This window comes from Melanerpes formicivorus, unplaced genomic scaffold (assembly GCF_026170545.1).
Source record: "Melanerpes formicivorus ecotype bairdi unplaced genomic scaffold, bMelFor1.0.p_v2 SCAF_9, whole genome shotgun sequence".
NCBI classification, from domain to species: Eukaryota; Metazoa; Chordata; class Aves; order Piciformes; family Picidae; genus Melanerpes; species Melanerpes formicivorus.
Genome location: NW_027142361.1, coordinates 25,724,530 through 25,737,555, shown reverse-complemented (window position 1 = coordinate 25,737,555; position 13,026 = coordinate 25,724,530). Strand labels below are relative to the sequence as shown.

Below are 13,026 nucleotides of genomic sequence, written 5' to 3'. Positions count from 1 at the left end.
TGAGACAGTTCTGCTGCCTGTGGCTCAGTTGGTAGGGTGTGGAACTATGAGTGTTGAGGTCATGGGTTCGAATCCTGCAGTGGTCATCAAAAGCTGAATCTTATACTTGAACCACAAATATAATTTCTGCATTAAATATTTACCTATGTGGTTGATAAGTAGGCCCAGACAATATTTGTAAATCAGAACCAAACATATTGAAAAGAGCAATTGCTTAAAAATCCAAAGCACCTTCATATTTGCTAGTCTGACTCGAGCAAGCAATAATTCAAGCTATTTTCGTGCCCCACGTTGGGACAGCCAATTAAAAAATGTAGTGGGTTGAGAGAAGGCCAAGCTCTCCCTCCCCCACAAAGAGGAAAAAAAAATCCACAGCTAACTCAGTCAGAGAAGCAAAAGGAATGCTATATTTACAAGCAAAAATGAAATGCAGGTTATATATATACGCAATATACAGTATTTACAATAATATATACACAGAAATATACAATAAAGAAAAATACAGGAACAAAACTCCCTCCTCCAGACAGAAGAGGGTTCCCCCTCTGTACCCCCCTCTCTCCCCCTACCTCCCTTTTTTCCCAAAAAGGGCTAGAGAGAGAGAAAAGGTAATTAATAAGGATGAAATTTTGTTAGGCCTCAAAAAAGCGCATGCAGGATTAGTGCTTATCTGGTATCCCAAGTCAAACTCCGGCTGCTCAGAAGCAGACAGGCTGGAAAAGCAGGACAGAGAGAAACTGAGAAAAAATTCCAGCTGCACTAAAACTTAAAGTTGCATTCTACCAATCTACCAATGAAATTCGTTTAGAATATCTGATTGTTTTCGTTATTCCAAATCATTCAGGCAGAGTGTCCCAGCACTGTCCCTTTCTTAAAGGCACAGCCTCAAATGGTCACAACTTCACAGATGGGAATTGCAGTAGGCTCATGCCAACAGTCCACATTAACATCCTTGACAGTCCCTCTCGAGCCAAAGGAACAGTTGTTGCAGTGTGCGCTCTCCATGGACCTGAGCAGTTGGGTTCCAGTCTCAGGACTAGAGCCCCTTGGCGCTGGCACAGCACAAACGATGAGCTGGTGAGGGCAGCCAGTCAGTTCTCCCTTTGACTGTTCACAACCCCCCAAATAATTTTATCTTTTACTTTCATGAAGAGAGTGCTGTGTCCACACAGTTTATGGTTGTTTCAATGGGTTGGCAAGAGAATATAAAGGTTGCCAGAACATTTTTGTTTTCTAAAACCAGTGGGGGGTGGAAGTTGCTGACTACTGTCATCACCACTGATGGCAGCTGGTAGCTCTGCCTGAGGTCAGCACAGAGCTGAGGTTAATAAGCCAAAGTTCTAAATTTTCAGGATCTGTCTGAATAATCACTTTTCATAGTCGTCCCCCCCCGTATCCAAACAGGTAGTTAGTTATGGTTGAACCTTGTGTGTATGTGCAGAGAGGGAAATGCTGGCCAGATCTTGATTCCAGGATGTCTCAGTTCACCTGCATAACCCAGATGGTGAGGACTGAAGGCTTTTCAAAGTTTTTATATTTTAAACCATGTGTCTGAAACTGGCTCTGCATTGTAGAGGTGTGACTGTTTGAGGATGTCCCCTTAAGAAAGGGAATATGGTGGTCAGATGTTGGTAAACGAAAAGACGGATCTAAACTAATTTCATTGGTAGATTGGGAGGAAGCACCTTCTGAACTGGGAGTGTAGCAGAGTATCCTGGGCATTCCTGCACTTTTCTAGTCAGTCTTACTTTTCCCCCTTTGCAGCTCACAGCATTCTGGGCTTTCAGCCAAGCCTGACCTTGAAACTGATAAACTGCAAGGCCTGTATTAACTGCTTTCCAATTAACACATAACTGCTTCTAATTTTTTTCTCTTTTCTCTCTTTCTAACCCTCTCTGGGGAAAGGGGGAGAGAAGGGGGAGCAGAGGTGGGGAACCCCCTCAGCAGAGGGGGGGAACTCTCATTTCTGTGCTACTTTATTGTATATTTTTGTATATATTGTAAATATTGTAAATTCTGTATATTCCCCTGCATATCCTATATTGCTTTGTAAATATACAGCAACCATTGCTTTGCTAATTCAGCTGTGAGGGTTTTTTTCCTTTCACTTTTCTGGGTGGATGAGGCCTTTCCCTTCCAACCCTACGAAATTCTTTTTTTCTTCACTTACCTAACGTGCGGCAGATAATTAGCTTAATTTATTACTTGATTGATTTAGTGTTTTCTAGCTGAATTAGCAAACATGAAGGTGTTGTGGTTTGTAGAGCGATTATTCTTTTCAATTTTTGGGGCTCTGGGTTACAGATATTGTTTGGGTTTGATTTTGGATTACCTGGGTAAATATTTGGTGCGGACAATTTATGTGTGGTATACGTACAGAGTTAGATTATGGTATGGAAAATGCGTGGATTTCTTATGGCCAGCGAGATACAGAAATGTTACCTCCACCACTCTACCAATTGAGATAAAGGGTTTTAAGATTCTGCCGGAGGAGAGAGTAACTTTGGGTGATGGCTGGGATCCAAAGGCAATTTATTTTATGGGTGTAATTCCGCTGCTGGTGATAATTATCGTGTATCTGCTGATTTCTTTGCGGCGAGAGAGGAAGATATCCAGAGCGTGTTTTGTTATTAAAACTAGATCAAAGAGAAAACGCCGGGGCTCTGGGTTAGTCCCAGAGACATCTAGTGATGAGGAGTGTGGAGAATCTGTGTCAGTTAAAAAGGGGGCTAAGAAGTTAACTGGTAAAGCAGCCCTGAATGACTTTGCCACTGATTCTGGCAGGCTGACAAGGGCGGCGGCTGGTATCAACATGGCGCCTGCTACTTCTCCTCCTTCTTCTTCTCCGTCGGCCATTAACGGAGCAACGTCATTTCCGCCCACTCCCTCGGTAGGACCGGAAGTCGCTGCCCCAGCACCTGATTTATCTCATGACTATCAAGGTGGCTGTAAATTCAAACACAGCTCCAGTTAAGGTGGCTGTTTTAAAGACTAGAAGTGGAAAGACCAAACCTGATGGAGAAGAAGAGCTAGAGACTGATCCTGGTGAAGGGCCCTCTACTCTAAGAAATCCTGCTGAGGAAGAAGGGAAGATTTGTTTTAAAGATCTAGCTAACCTAGTGAGAGCAAAGCAGGATAGAGATGAAGCTAGGAAAGGAGCTGGCAAAGGTGGTTCTCAGCTTAAAGAGATCCTTGAGAAAATGGCAGCAGGATTATTAGGGCAACCAGTTGAGGGGGAGGGGCAAGAGGAAGATGACATAACTGACTGTTCGTCTCCAAGGGAGGAGCTAAGAAATGTCCATAAAGACTAACACAGGGCAGATAAGGAGCCAGTTCTAGCTTGGCTTAGTAGCTGTTATGATACAGGTGCTCCAGCTCTAACAGTTGGAGACAAGTCAGCAGCTCAGTTAGGAACTCTCTCAAGGGATAATGGAATAGATAGACATCTAGGCAGGGTTCTCGGTAAGCTTAATCTGTGGATACGCCTTTTAATGGCGGTTGCCCTGAGATACCCTTCCCGAGATGATCTTCCATGGAAACCTAAACCCTGGACTACCATAGATGAGGGAATTAAGAGCTTGAGAGAATTTGCTGTTAGAGAGCTACTCTATGGTGAACATGAAACTCTGAATCCTGATGACATTCCTGTGGGTATTGGTCTTGCTAACAAGATCATCAAGCTTGCTCCTTCTAATTATGCAAACATTCTGGCAAGCAGAATTGTGTCAAGAAATTATGGTAGAGCTTCTCCTACGGTTGGCCAATTCAGTGATCAAATGAGACAATTGGAGGATAGCATGACACGTGTTTCTTTGGTTTCGGCCATTAAAACTATGTCTGGTGATATACAGAATTGCATAAGAGAGTTAAAGGATAAATTTAGAAATTCCATATCCCAATTGGCACAAAGGGATAATTTCAATTCTTCCTCCAGGTGGATACAAGTTTCATCTGTGAGGAATAGACATCCTCCAAGGAGGTCATTCCAAAACAGATCAAATCAAAACAGACCACCAAGGCAATCACGTAGAACTATTTGGATAACTCTGCGTGATCAGTTTGGTGAGAACATGAACCGGTGGGATGGCCAACCAGCTTCTAATATTTTCAGGCGACTAAGGGAATTGCAAAGTGGCAGAACCCGAGGTAGCAATACCAGAAGGGCAGCTGTTACTTCCACAGTTCCCCGGAGTACTCTAGTAGCTCCAACAGTGGCTCCAGTTATAACATGCTAAGCTATAACACTGCACACTGTGCACAATGCGCATGTGGGCATGTTCCCCATAACTAGGGGTGCCCTGCCTTCTGCCAGGGGGAGGAGAGGGATAACAGAGGTAATAGAATCTATTGGGATGTGTACATCCAGTGGCCTGGCACTTCACAATTTTGGAAGTACAGGGCCTTGGTTGACACAGGAGCTCAGTGCGCCATAATGCCATCAAATTATCAGGGATCAGAGTCTATAACTATTCTGGGAGTCACTGGTGGATCTCAAGAGTTAAGTAAGGTAGAGGTTAATATAAGTTTAACTGGTAAACAATGGAGGAAGCATAAAGTTGTGACCGGACCTGACGCAACTTGTATTTTGGGAATTGATTTTCTGAGAGAAGGGCGTTTCAAAGACCCTAGAGGTTACAAATGGGCTTTTGGAGTAGCTTCTATAGAAATTGATGGACAGAAATTGATGCTGTCTGCTAGACCTGAGCTTTCTGATGAATCTGCAGTTGTGGGACAACACAAGATACAGGACATTAAATTGCTGGTTGCTTCTCAGACTGTGCATCACAGACAATACAGAACCAACCGTGACTCTTTGATGCCCATTCAGAATCTGATTCGTCAGTTGGAGAGTCAGAAAGTCGTCAGCAAAACTCATTCACCTTTCAACAGTCCAGTGTGGCCTGAGCGGAAGCAGAATGGAGACTGGCGTCTGACAGTCGACTACTGAGCCCTAAATGAAGTGACACCACCTATGAGTGCAGCAGTGCCAGACATGATGGAGCTGCAGTATGAGCTGGAATCCAAAGAGGCCAAATGGTATGCTACCATAGACATTGCTAATGCATTTTTCTCTACTCCTATAGCAGAGGAATGCAGGCCTCAGTTTGCTTTCACCTGGAGAGGAATCCAGTACACTTTCAACAGGCTGCCAATGGGCTGGATCCACAGCTCAAGCATCCGTCATGCAGTGATCCACGATGCTCTGGAGAAAGGCGGTGCTCCAGAACACATCCAGTTCATCGATGATATCATCGTCTGGGGTAAAACTGCTGAGGAAGTCTTCAAGAAAGGTAACAAAATCGTTGACATTCTTCTGAATGCAGGTTTTGCCATCAAACAAGACAAGGTGAAAGGACCTACCACAGAGATTCAGTTTCTGGGAGTGCGGTGGCAGGATGGACGCCGACACATTCCAGTGGATGTGGTAAATAGAGTCTCTACCATGGCAAATCCCACCAACAAGCAAGAGACCTTACGTTTCTTGGGGACAGTGGGATTTTGGAGACTGCACATTCCTGGATATAGTCAGATTGTGAAACCTCTGTATGATGTGACTCGAAAGAGAAACCATTTCCACTGGGGACCTGAACAACAAGCAGCCTTTGACCAGATAAAGCAAGAGGTGATTCAAGCAATGGGTCTGGGACCTGTCCGAGATGGTCCAGACATTAAGAACATTTTGTACACGGCTGCAAGTGACAATGGTACAACCTGGTGCTTGTGGCAAAAAGCTCCAGTTGAGACACATGCACGACCTCTTGGTTTCTGGAGTCGAGGTTACAGAGGTTCAGAGGCTAATTATACTCCAACAGAGAAAGAAATTTTAGCTGCCTATGAAGGAGTAAAAGCATCTTCTGAAGTGATTGGAACTGAATCACAACTTCTCTTAACTCCCAGATTACCAGTTTTGAATTGGATGTTCAAAGGCAAAGGCTCCACACCACATCATGCCACAGACTCTACATGGTCTAAGTGGATGGCTCTGATAATACAGAGAGCTCGAATGGGAAATCTTGAAAGACCTGGTCTAGTGGAGGTGATCTCACGTTGGCCTGAAGGTATCAACTGTGCCAAGCCTCCAGAGGAGAAAGTAACTCGTGCTGAGGAAGCTCCTCCTTACAATATCCTTTCTGATGATGAAAAGAAATATGCTTTGTTCACAGACGGTTCCTGTCGTCTTGTTGGAAACAAGTGAAGGTGGAAGTCTGCAGTGTGGAGTCCAGCAGGCCGAGTTGCAGAGGTGAAGGATGGAGAAGGAGAATCCAGTCAGTTCGCAGAGGTAAAAGCTGTCCAGCTGGCTCTCGACGTAGCTGAATGTGAGAGATGGCCAAAGCTTTATCTCTACACCGACTCGTGGATGGTAGCCAATGCTCTATGGGGTTGGCTAAAGAACAGGAAGAAGAGTGGTTGGCAGAGGAAAGGAAAACCCATTTGGGCAGCCAACCTGTGGCAGGACATTGCTGATCGAATCGAGAGAATTCCAGTGAAAGTGAGACACATCAATGCTGACATTCCTAAGAGCAAAGCTACTGAGGAACAGCAACACAACCATCAGGCAGATCTAGCTGCAAGAGTTTCTCAATCAGACATGGACTCTAATCTTGATCTCGACTGGAAACACCGAGGTGAGATATTCTTAGCTCGGTGGGCTCATGATTCGTCAGGACATCAAGGCAGAGATGCAACATACCAATTGGCTCGTGACAGATCCATAGACATTTCCATGGATGCTATCACACAAGTCATCCATGACTGTGACATTTGTGCTGCTATTAAGCAGGCAAAACGACTTAAGCCCTTGTGGTATGGTGACAGATAGTCCAAATACAAGTATGGTGAAGCTTGACAGATTGACTACATCACTCTACCACGTTCTCATTCTGGTAAGCAATACGTGCTTACTATGGTAGAGGCAAACACTGGATGGTTGGAAACTTATCCAGTTCCACATGCAACTGCACGCAGCACCATTCTCGGTCTGGAGAGACAAATCCTGTGGAGACATGGAACTCCAGAGAGGATTGAGTCAGACAACGGAACGCATTTCAAGAATAACCTTGTAAAGAACTGGGCAAAAGAGCACGGAATTGAGTGGATATTCCATATTCCCTACTATGCACCAGCTGCAGGGAAGATTGAACGCTACAACGGTTTGTTGAAGACCACTCTTAAAGCCATGGGGGGTGGATCCTTGAAAAACTGGGAAAAACATTTGGCACAAGCAACCTGGCTGGTAAATAGCAGAGGTTCAGTGAACCGAGCTGGACCTGCACATTCAGATTTGCTACAGAAAGTAGAAGGTGATAGAGTTCCTGTTGTTAGAGAAAAGAATCTGTTGGGTAAAACTGTTTGGGTATTTTCTCCCTCAGGAGAGGCTAAACCTGTCCGAGGGGTGGTTTCAGCTGAAGGTCCAGGTCACACTTATTGGGTATTGCAAGAGAATGGTGAAAATCAGTGTATTCCACAAAGAAATTTAACTTTAGCTGAAAGAGGTTAATTTTAAACTGTTGTACAGCTACATCGCGTCCAAAGGAAGAATCAACGAGAAGTCTACGGTGCACGAACCCTGAGATCCCTGAGAGCCCTGAGTCAACTAAGAGACCCTGAGAATCCCTGTTTCCCTTTTCTTCGCTTCATCTGCGAAGAGAATGAACTGTTTTCCATTTTTCTCATTTTCTGATTTTCTTGGACTTTTGAATCATCTACATCTGAACATAGCCGGAATGGACTATGAACTTTTCTTACGAACTGTAAATATTGTCTTGGATTGGATGGACAGTATGAACAGCCAATGAAATTGTTCAGAAGAGGTGGACTGTGACCCTTTGAGGCTGTCCCCTTAAGAAAGGGAATATGGTGGTCAGATGTTGGTAAACGAAAAGACTGATCTAAACTAATTTCATTGGTAGATTGGGAGGAAGCACCTTCTGAACTGGGAGTGCAGCAGAGTATCCTGGGCATTCCTGCACTTTTCTAGTCAGTCTTACTTTTCCCCCTTTGCAGCTCACAGCATTCTGGGCTTTCAGCCAAGCCTGACCTTGAAACTGATAAACTGCAAGGCCTGTATTAACTGCTTTCCAATTAACACATAACTGCTTCTAATTTTTTTCTCTTTTCTCTCTTTCTAACCCTCTCTGGGGAAAGGGGGAGAGAAGGGGGAGCAGAGGTGGGGAAGCCCCTCAGCAGAGGGGGGAACTCTCATTTCTTTGCTACTTTATTGTATATTTTTGTATATATTGTAAATATTGTAAATTCTGTATATTCCCCTGCATATCCTATATTGCTTTGTAAATATACAGCAACCATTGCTTTGCTAATTCAGCTGTGAGGTTTTTTTTCCTTTCACTTTTCTGCGGGGAGGAGGCCTTTTCCTTCCAACCCTACGACAAGAGGTTAAATGTGGGAGTGATGCTTTAGGTCAGAGCCCTGCACTGGCTGATAACAGCATTTACGAAAGAATCCTACCTTTTGTCTTTGTTTGGATTCTCCATCTGGAAGGAGATCCTGTGTGTGTTACACCACAGAGCTTCACAGGCCATCCCTCTGCCTGCACCGAGTTTAATCCTTATTTGGAGTAAGGCATGGTTTAATGCAAATAATTAATCTTCACATTTTACTATTGTTTTCAAACATCTTACCTGGTACAGATGAACTGTGAAAATAATTGATAAAGTGATAAAATGGTTGTAAAAGTTAATAACATTCAACTCCTGAGATGTGATCGCTGCATTCAAATAGGAGCTAAATTCCTGCTCTCCCCCAGTTCTATCTGTGTATTCACTGTCAACAATTCACCCCTTGTCATGGCTCTGTACGTCATTTAACATAGCAAATAAATAACATTTTGCTCTGGAGTTTGGCCTTAGTAGAAGCAAAATGTAGAATAATGCAGCCGTTGGAAGAGGTGGGTCAAATTGCCATATATATTAAAAGGGGGCTGCTTTTGATCAGCTCCTTTGAATGTCTCCTATAACTCCATTTATCTGAAGATCTCCAGGGATGCCCAAAACCTCCAGATAAATGGGGGCTTAGTTAATCAGGGAAGCCAGCTGTCCAGCTTCTTCACTGGGCAGGGTTCAAGATCATCACCCGTCCTCCCCGCAGCCAGGCCGTCTTCAGAAAATTATTTGCATGCCTCACTTGAGAAATCTAGCCCTGAGGCTTGTGTGGAAAAGCCAGGCAGGCACTTTCCTTCTGGCCGTGCTCAGCCCAGAGCAGAGCAGTGAGCTGGGAGTGGGAGTTTGCTGATGTGTGCGTTGTGGGGTTTTTTGGTTGTTTCCTCAAATGCAGTAGTTGGTGTGGCACTGTGTGCATATTGGCTCGGTCTAAATAATGCATACACATTCCTGGGCACCTTTGTGTCAGGCACACTGTGCTGAAAACTCACAGGAGAGAGGTGGCATGAATTTCATAGCGAAACGATGCAGCTCAGTGTTGTAACATATGTAAGCCAATGAAACTACATTGCTGGTTCTTAAGGGTGAAGGCAGAGCGCAGTGAGAGGGGCTGCAGTTTGACAGCTCCAGTGTTTCAGGAGTGATTATCCAGATGAATGCATTCTTACGTGGTGATAAATGTGAAGCTTCTTGAGGTTGCAGCTGAAGATTACTGTTTCAAGCTGCTGCTGTGCAAACAGTCCTGAAATGCTGAGTTTTCCTCTTCTATCTCCCCATCTATCTCTTATTATTGTGCTTTGTGTGGGTTATGTTCTCTCAGATCCTCAAAACACCTCACTGGGGACTCGGAGGTATCTGACAGGTGATTAACATAACAATACCAATGCAACCTCCAGACATAAACACAATTAAGCAGCAGAATGCTGGTTTTCTTTGCATACAGGAGTGAGTTTTGTTTGCAACTTGAGCAAGTGACAGAACAAAGATTTTGCTGGAGAGATCAGATGGTTTTCATGGTGTCATTCTGCTTCCTTGACCTGTATTCTCAGGCTGGAGGTATTTCTTAGAGGGTTCTTTACAGCTTGTTTGCTATGTTCCCAATGCCCCCATTGCAATTCCTACCCTTTGGCAAAACTTTGATTTTAATGCCTCCAAACTGCTTCCCCTGATATGTGTGTGTGTGTGTCTTTAAAAAGAGACAGCAGAGTTTAATTTTCCTGCAGTGACTTAATGCTCTTTAGATTAGGCTGGAAGTGAAACTGACTAGGAGCACCTCGCTCACTGCCTGTACGGCAGGTGCTTGGAGGAGCCTGAGAGAGGCTTAAGGAGTGTGTTGAGCTGAGAAGGGTGCTGGTGCCAGCAGGGCCGGTTCATGCAGCAGCCTTCCTTGCTGGGTCTTTGGTATCTGCACCTACCACCTCGGCTTTTTAATCTGCAGGAGCAGCACCAAACGAGGATCTGCCTTGTGTCCCCTAAAGCTGCCAATCGATCCGCACAGCTCCCCAAACCTTGGCTTAGCTCAGTAGGTTATTTTTCGCTTGCCTCTCCGCTAGCTGCCCAGCTGTTTGGCAGAGAGGGTTTATTCCCAGCCTTTTGTGTGGCTAGGGGCATCTCGTGTCACATAAATAAGGATTTTACGAGACGTGAGGCTAACCCGGTCCAAATCTCCTCACTTTTCTTTTTTATTTCCCCATGCAATATTTAGCACAAGGGGTACAAACCCGCGGTGTGTCCGCAGTTGTTGGGCGCATTGTGCACCTACGTGTCCGATGTGCAAAGTCTTTCATTAAACAGCAGGATGTTATTAGGCATAGCATGAAAAGCCTTTTCTAGCCTCCCCGCCTTGTTTAAAGCGGGCCCACAAGCAGCCCGCGAGCCTAAAAGGCTTGGGCGATGAATCGAGCGCTGCCGGCCGGCCCGCAGGCTCAGGTGGCCGTCGGCCGGCGCTTTAGCCGAGGTCTTTCAGCAATTTGTCACGCCGGGTCCGCTCCTGCTGCGCCAGCACGTGCCGGCTCGGTGGCGGAGGCTGTTGGCCAGACGGCCCCGGCTCGGTGGCGGAGGGGCTGTTGTGGCCAGACGGCCCCGCGGCCCCCCGCGCACCCCGCACGGCCCCGGCAACAGCCTGAGCGCGCCGCCGAGCGAGCGCCTTCGCAATGAGAAGTGAATGGCATCAGTCGGCCCCTCTCAGAACAGGGCCTAGGCGTGTGCCTCCTCTCCCAGGAAGTTTGGCAGCCTATTCATTAACAAGAGTCATGAGGAGTTCAGCCCATAATGGGGAGGCAGCCCCGAACGCAGGCGGGCTGATGCTTGCGCTACCAGGAATGCGTTCTCCTGGGCTTAGGGGAGAGGGGAGAGCAGAGCTAAGCAAATAACGCTGTCAGCAGGTGCAAACTCTGAATCGCCAGCTATTGATTTCCTTTCTCCAGCCTTCCACGGAAACTTCATAAGAAGATTTATCACATAGCAGTTGTCCTCTGCTACCATTAAAGGCTAAATCCTTTTCTCTCTCTCTTTTTTTTTTTTTTTTTTTTTTTGGTTGTTTTGGTTTTGGTCCTCTTGCCTTTTTCTTCTTTCTTTCTACTTTCTCCTTTTTTCCTCCTTTTTTCTTCTTCCTTCTTTTTTCCTCTTTCCTTTTTCCTATTTTTCTCTTTTTTTCTTCTTTCCTTTCTCCCATTTTTCCTTTTTCTTTTTTCCTTCTTTTATTTTGACTTTTTTATTTTTCCTTTTTAGTAGATTTTCTTTTAGCCTTTTTCCTATTGTTGTTCTTTTCTTTTTTCCTTTTCCATCTTTTTTCTTTATTCTCTCCTTTTTCTTCTGTTTTCCTTATTTATTGTCTGCTTTATCCATTTTCATTTGTCTCTTATTTCCTTTATCTTTTTTCTTTTACCCTATTCCCTCTTTTTTCTTCTTTTTAATTTTGTCTTATTTCCTTTGTCTTTTTTCTTTTACCCTATTCTCTCTTTTTTCTCCTTTTTCCTTTTCTTTTTCTGTTTTCTCCTTTTCTTTTTCTTCTTTTTTCTCCCCTTTTTTATTTTCTTATTTTTTATCCTTTATAATTTTTGCTTCTTCTTTCTTTTCTTTTTTAATATTTTTCTTCTTTCCTTTTTACTTTTCCTCTTTTTTTCCTTTTTCCTTTTCCTCTTTTTCATTTTTTCCACCATGCCTGTAGGAACTCGGGTACATTTGAGACAACCCTTTGATGGTTCCCTTGAGGTAGAACACTAGACCATCCTGTCCTATTTTCAAGCACCGCTTTACTCTGATGGTTTTGTTGTGGGTGTTTTGTTGTTGTTGTTTGTGGTTGGTTTTTTTTCCCTAAATAAAAAAATACTCTTTTCAGAGTGGTTTTGTTAATGTAATGAAAGTCACAAATGGCACTTCACTATTAATTAGTAATGCTTTTCAATTTTAAATACCCTCACCTGCATTATGTTGTCACTGGTGTTATTCTCACCACCTGCAATTTCTAGATTTGATTTGGCCTTTGCTCCTGCCTAACAGCCTCGCAGAGTCAGAACACATTTCCCCGCAACAGCCACACAATGAGGCTGGGGAAACTTTTGTTTTAGATGAGGAAACAGAGAATGAGATGTCATCCTGGCTCCTGCGAGCCTTAATTCATAAAGTCATACGTGAGGCTCTCCAGTCCCATTGTAGATTTGTTTCAGGCGTTATCCTGTTATTGGAAGTGTATGATTCACCTTCTGAGAAAACAGAAGCTGCACACAAAAGGGAAAGATTTGCTTTCTCTGCTGTGAAAAGCTGCCGCAAGCAGGGGTCCTATTAAGACAGCTGGAAAGTTGCTTCAGCTTGTTACACTTGTAAGTTTTATTGGTGACTGGTTTTTGATTACACATTTGAATGTTGTGTGTTCCAGGTTGATGAGTTTTAATTAAAAGGCAATAGTCTTGATTTTAGATTGCTTTGTTGCCCGCATTATGCAGACTATAATGCATGCAAGTTGTGGGGTGGATTTTTCCACCGTGCATCCTTTATTTAGGGTATAGACGATTACACCTCCCAGCACCTGCCTTAAATATCAGCATCACGCTCTCAGGAATTGGGTTTAGTGTGGTTAATTTCTTTTAAAAGTACAGTGATCAAATAAACATTGGGAAGGAGGGGGGGA

General features: G+C 44.2%; 1 protein-coding gene across 1 annotated transcript in view; it reads left to right on the top strand.

The window, feature by feature from the left end:
- LOC137443348 (ral GTPase-activating protein subunit alpha-2-like) overlaps nucleotides 1-13,026 on the top strand; it is a 79,398-nt gene that overhangs the window by 51,953 nt on the left and 14,419 nt on the right. The gene's annotated exons all lie outside the window — the stretch shown is intronic.